This window comes from Rhynchophorus ferrugineus, unplaced genomic scaffold (assembly GCF_030347505.1).
Source record: "Rhynchophorus ferrugineus isolate W39M unplaced genomic scaffold, kcgeb_rfMv2 rfM6, whole genome shotgun sequence".
NCBI classification, from domain to species: domain Eukaryota; kingdom Metazoa; phylum Arthropoda; class Insecta; order Coleoptera; family Curculionidae; genus Rhynchophorus; species Rhynchophorus ferrugineus.
Genome location: NW_027472585.1, coordinates 36,020,339 through 36,027,152, shown reverse-complemented (window position 1 = coordinate 36,027,152; position 6,814 = coordinate 36,020,339). Strand labels below are relative to the sequence as shown.

Here is a 6,814-nt window from a genome sequence, read left to right as displayed (position 1 = left end):
TTGCTTATATAATAGCAATTTATTATGTACTGATAATTGTGATTTTCTTCCAATTGGCCAGTACATTTTCCTATATTTCAATTCCAGTTCTTTTCTTTTCTTCTTTATATGTTCCTTCCGGCGAAGTTTTGCATCGAGATTCATTCCGAGATATTTAGCGTTGTTGCTATATGGAATGATAGTATTATTTAATGTTATGGGTGCTTGTACGGTCTGTTTATAGGTGAACTGCACATGTACATATTTACTTTCATTAATTCTTATTTTCCAAGCTTGTGTCCAATTATTTATATTGTCACTTGTCTGTTGTAATTTTCGTGAGGCTTCTTCACTATTGTCTCCGACAGCTATAGTCGCAGTATTATCAGTAAATGTAGCCATCGTAATATTTTCCGTTTGTGGTATATCACAAGTGTAAAGTAGATAAAGCAATGGTCCCAGTACACTTCCTTGTGATACACCTGGTTTAGCTTCCATTATTGTAAAGTAAGCTTCTTCTTGTTTGACTCTAAACATTCTGGTTGTAATGTATGATATGATTTTAATAGTTCAGTGTGTTGTTTTGGTAGCATTTTCTGTAGTTTATGAACAAGGCCTTCATGCCAAACCTTATCGAAAGCTTGTACTACATCTAAAAATATAGCTGAGCATACTTTTTTACTTTCGTAGGCTTTTTCAATAACATCTGTTATTCTGTGGACCTGGTCAATTGTTGAGTGCTTGTTGATAAACCCAAACTGGTGTGTTGGTATTAGGTTTTTTCTCTCTATGATCGGTTTTATTCTTTTCAACAGAAGTTTTTCAAAAACCTTAGATATTACTGGTAGCAGTGATATAGGTCTATAGGCTTTTATTTCGTTTGCTGACTTCCCAGGTTTTGGGATCATTATAATTTCCGCCATCTTCCAAATGTCTGGGACATGTTTTAATCTAAATGCTGTATTGATCAAGTTGGTGAGTTTTATAATTCCCTTTCTTGGTAGTTTTTGCAGTAATTCTCCTGTTATTAAATCGTAGCCTGGTGATTTCCTGGGGTTAATGTCAATTTTAATAACTTTGGTTAACCCTTTCGGCGTGACTAATTCAATCATCGAATTTTCAGCTTCTATGTCAATATTACTTTCCTTTAGTTTAATAGATATGATAGATAAACATTTCCTTTTGTCTTAAGAATAACAATAGTTACTGAAAACAGCCACGTTGTTTCCATTGACCAATTAATTGCAATATTATTTCAAATAAATTTAGAAAACTGTCCATATAATAACTTCTTTTAAATTTATTTATTACATTATTACTAGGCCTTGTTGCCCAATAACCTAGAGATTGTCTTTACGTTAACTTAAATCTAGGTATGTATTTAGGAGGCCTCATCGGCCCTATCTGATTCTCTGGTGTAATAATGTTTATGTATTAGCACTACTGTTTTTCTATTAAATGCACCTGACTACACTACATTACACAAGATCAAATGGTTTGATTTTTTTGAGTCTGTGTCCTCTTCAGGTGTTATTTAAGAGTTGTATTCGGTATTGATATGAGAATATCTTGTATTTCTCTTGATTTCCTTAGTGACAGTCGGTATGTGAAAGTCTTGATGTAAGTAATCAGTCGTGTAATATCTCGGTGCACCTACACTACACCTCAGGGTTTTGTACTGGAAAACTAGTATTATATTTATATTAATTGTGATTTCATTCCAATTAACCAATATATTTTCCTATATTTTAATTCCAGTCCTTTCCTTTTCTTTTTTACATGTTCCTTTCAGCGGATTTATTTTCCAAGCCTGGGTCCAATTATTTATATTGTCACTGGCTTTTTCCTCCATAGGATTTTTAAATTACATTTGTTATTCTATGCAGCTGGTTAATCGTCGAATATTTGTTAACAAATCCAAACTGATGTGTAGGTATTAGGCTTTTTCTTTATATAATAGGTTTAATCTTTTTTTTCAGCAGGAAGATAATAAGAAATTTTTCAATTAAAATACAAAAATACATTTTAAGAGTCACGATTAAGAATACACTGTTTTTTATATATGTTTGAAGAACCAAAATGGATAGTAGCTCAAAAAAATTTACAAATTGCTCGAATAATTATGCTTAAAAAACCTGACAAACCAGCAGAACAATTTGGATCTTACAAGCCTATTTCGCTTCTACATGCGATATCAAAATTATTTGAGAAATTGTTAAAGTGTAAGTGTATTTTTAACTTTAGCTTAAGTAGATTAGTTTTATTTTAATTTGGGAAATACTTACTGTTGTATCAATCCCGTAGTCACCTTGCTTGTGTATTAATAAAAGTATAACAAAACAGATTGTACTAAGCATATATAATGTGAGATGCAATTAATAAATAAATAATAAAATTACTTTAGGGTAAAATGATGTGGCTCGGTGAATGGAGGTAAATCGAAATGAAACAGTGGTGTTTACATAATGTGACCGTTATTTATTGGCAAAATAAAAAATGTGAAAATACAAATAAATAAAACGGATGGCAGCGGAGTTACCTGAAGACGAGGCTTGGGCAGTCGATGGTGGCACGTCTTAACCAAACGAGGGTTGAACACTGAATGACCGAAATACCCTTCAGTAATATCCCAGATAAACGTCTCGGGGTTGCCGCCAGCTATTCGGTGTCGGGTTCCAATTGGCACCCCACCCGTGTTCAACATCTGGGATTATATTTCTGGGTATTTTGTAGACCGTTATTCCACGATGTAAAATTCGACATGCCTCAATTCGCTACATTACTAATAAAAAGGTTGTTTCTAGGCCGTAGATTTCTAGTCCGTAGTATTTAGTAGACTTGCATGACTACTGTTAATTAATTAAAACTTAAAAAGGAATATTATAATCACGTTATAGCCTATGACATGACGGTTTCTAAAAATAAACAGAGCTTAATAGTAAAACATTTACTAAAACGTGTTAGTCACCGTACTCACTACTAGTATTATCATTCATCGTATATTCATTGCCAAAATATCTTTCCGTTTTGTCAACAGACCGTTTAAACATTTGCATAAAACATATAGGGAACCGAAATCCTCGCGTCCTGTTATCATTCCGCGTGTTTGATAAGGAAATATTAGTCAAAAGTCAACTACTATTGATGACTAATCTCCATAAGCTTTCTAATACGGTCAACGAATGAATTATTCGCTGGTGATCGTAATTTCGTCCACGTATTATCTGTCGGTGATATAAATGAAACAATTAAAATATCGATGACATAACTCGGTGACTAACAATTGCCGCGATGTTAAAATGCGCGTCTTCTCTGCATATTATTAGCAGGGCGTTCGTCGAGGATGATTCGCTCCGAAGACGTCGAAACGGGGCCATCGAATACCAAACGCCTACCTCACAACAAAGAGACATAAATAACTGACAGGATTTTCGATTCGTGATTGGAATAATTGATTTAATCAGTCCAGGAGAAGAAACTGAGGTTTTATCACCGCTGAGTGGTAAATTTATTATTATTCAAAATTTTATATGAACTATAATGATTATTTCACAATTTTAAAGCAAAAGAAAGCATTTCATAAGTTATTTACATTATAAATCTTAAAGACAATTTAATATAAAAGGTTACGATAATTACATAAGTATGTTTCTTCTTTAAAAATTAAAATAATATACTATTTTGTAATATCTGACAATGGCTAAAAGCCTAAAGGTATTTCCAGTAATTCAATAGTCTGTGACTTATCGTATGTTCACCATATTTGATTTATTGATTTATTTGAGCTATATGTACAGATATGTGAACAGGAACAAAAGTTGAAAGAACAAAAAGCTTATCCATTTAGCAGTGTAGAAGAAGAAAGTAGTAGTAAAGAAGTTTTGAACATACGTTGCGGGTTTTATTAAAAATATTTTAGCTGAACTTAATATTAGTACGGGCACATTCATTAAAATATCTCAAAAAATGAGAAATATCAGCTTAGATTTACCGAAAAAAAAGGTCCTCATATGAAGCGGGTGACAAATCAAGATCAGCTTGTTAGCTGTATCAGAGATCAATCATATAAAAACAGTTTGTAGTTTTTTCAATATAACATAATTTGATCCAATTATTTCAGAGGAAACTGTGTGGAAAGTATCCATAGATAGCTTAGAGCTATGACATAGATATTTCAGAAAAGGACATTGGGTCACTCATTGCAAGATGATAATAAAAATAGTGTTAAGACAATAAAAGTTGATGGAGAAAGGTAAACGTTGGAATAACAATTGATGAGGTTTTAGTAGTCATAACATATATTTTTCTTTGTGCTGGAAACAGGAATGGTTAATAACACCTTCGGTTTGGATGAACTCAATCAGACACATTCAAGAACAAATTGACAAACGATGAAATTGAGAACAAATGTTAAATAGATTAGAAATTAACAGCTTAGTTATTCACTTGAATTACATTTTCTGAATGTGGGTATATGACTCAATGCTGACAATTTCCATGACAGGGTGATGAGACTGGAAACAACTAAAGGTGAGTAATAATTAATATACGATAATGTAGAAAATTCTATTGTAGATTGTGAACGATTTATATGCATAGATAAGTATGTAATTGTTCAGAATTATACATAGCATTACGTTAGAATGTATGAGCAAAGGATTAATACTAACTGTTTTGTAGATACGGTAAATATATTAGAGAGAATTCAGTGAATAATTTTATCAAGAATGCTGTACACAGGTAGTAACAGAAGAAATAAAAAAATACAGTAATATCAAACTGATTTGATAAGAAAATACCATCGACGGAAACAGGAAGTAAACAAAAAAGGTAAATATGAAATCTCTCTAATGAAAGTAAAATAGATTACTTGGATATACAAATGTTCATTACGTGGATTAGGCATTCAGAGGATACCACTACATAGAAAAATATGCCTAGAACTCTACCTCATGGGTGGTGAAGAAAAGTGTTCAAAGTAAATATAATAAAACAACTCTAAACTATACATTATTTTTGGTGTATATGTAATTAACTGTTGATTAAATTATTCGATAATTTATGCATTAGATGTACTATAACGTTAAAGTAAATTATATTTGATAATATTTTTGTTTCATTATTTTATTTAGATTAGAATTTTATTATAATAGGTCAAATGAAAAGTTCCCGGCCTGACAAATAGATGGCGTCACTAGAATTAAATCCATATGTTTTTTAGTTAGCCCTAACACTTAAAAGCTGCGTGTATAAATTTGGCAGTTGCGCGTGTTGATAATATATTGCTTTTTGAAGGGAAAAAATGCAGTTGAAGCAAAAACTTGGCTTCGCTCCAAGTTTCTGGACACTACTACAGGAAAATCAACCATCAAGCATTGGTATGCTAAGTTTAAACGTGGTGAAATGAGCACCGAAGACGGTGAACGCAGTGGACGCCCAAAAGAGGTTGTTACCGACGAAAACATTTAAAAAATCCACAAAATGATTCACTAAACTCCACTCCATAGTCGGCTGGCAAGGTTATGGAGTCTGTATTTTGGGATGCGCATGGAATAATTTTCATTGACTACCTTGAAAAAGGAAGGACCATCAACAGCGACTATTATATAGCGTTATTGGACCGCTTAATGGACGAAATCGTAGGAAACGGCTGCTTTTGAAGAAATAGAGAGTGCTCCTTTACCAAGACAATGCACCACGTCAAAAATCCATGAATTGGGCTTCTCAGATCTCAAAAGGATGCTCGCAAAAAGAAATTTTCATCTAATGATAATGATGGTGACCGCCGAAACTGAGGCCTATTTTGGAGCAAAGGACAAATCGTACTACAAAAATTGTATCGAAAAGTTGAAGGGTCGTTCTAATCGGAATGGAATTATGTTGAATAAAAAAAAATAATTTTGGCAAAAAATGTATTTTACTATGGTAGGCCGGGGTCTTTTCAATTGACCTATCAGGTCAAAGACAAGATATAGTAAAACTGAGGTGTTGATACGGCAACATTGCACCATTTTGACGTTCTAAATTAAGATGACGTATATATATATATATATATATATATATATATATATATATATATACATATATATATATATATATATATATATATATATATATATATATATATATATATATATATATTGTAATAGTTTAAAATTCATTATGAATCTTAGTTAATGTATATTTAAAACTGAACAGATTTTCATGTTGTTTTCATCAATGGGAAGGTTTAATTATATAAAGTAATTTATAGATCGGTTGAAATATGACAATAATTGTAGAAAGAAAATAAGAATTTAAAAGCATAAAAAGCTTCTTAAAAACGTTCTTCAGCGTCCATTCACCGGCACACGATTTTTTTCTCCTTCCTTTATGCGTATAATTGATATCCGCAGTAGGCTTGCCTTTCGTGTCATGCCTGATAATCTCTATTATTAAATTAAAACAAAACCAAACCCGAATTACTAATATAGTCGATAAAAACAATAGATAACGGACCAAGCGTTAGCATACTATGTTAATGAAACATCATTAGGGAACATGAATAATTCATTTATAAACACCGGACCAACAAACTGTTGAAACATCCAAATATACTAACCTGATAAATTGCGTATCAGTGATGCGATGAAGCAGTAGTTGAACTACTGCGGTTCCCTGCTGCTCATTAGTTCGCGAAATTTGGTCAAGGCCCCTCTTAATTGCAATAACAATTAAAATAGTTAGTCACAATTATTCCAATGCCGCCTTTCCTAACCGTTCAAAAATAGACTTTTATTAATGAGTCACGCTCATTCTGGCGATTCGATGTCCAAGCTTATCTGAATAGATTACT

The 6,814-nt window shown here is 32.2% G+C and overlaps 1 long non-coding RNA gene across 1 annotated transcript; it reads left to right on the top strand.

Annotated features, from left to right (window-relative positions):
* The first annotated feature begins 4,668 nt into the window (after window positions 1–4,668).
* LOC143199049 (uncharacterized) lies at window positions 4,669–5,087 on the top strand. The gene is made up of 2 exons (XR_013006334.1): window positions 4,669–4,809; window positions 4,882–5,087. It is a non-coding gene; the product is annotated as an uncharacterized LOC143199049 (long non-coding RNA).
* The last annotated feature ends 1,727 nt before the right edge of the window (window positions 5,088–6,814 follow it).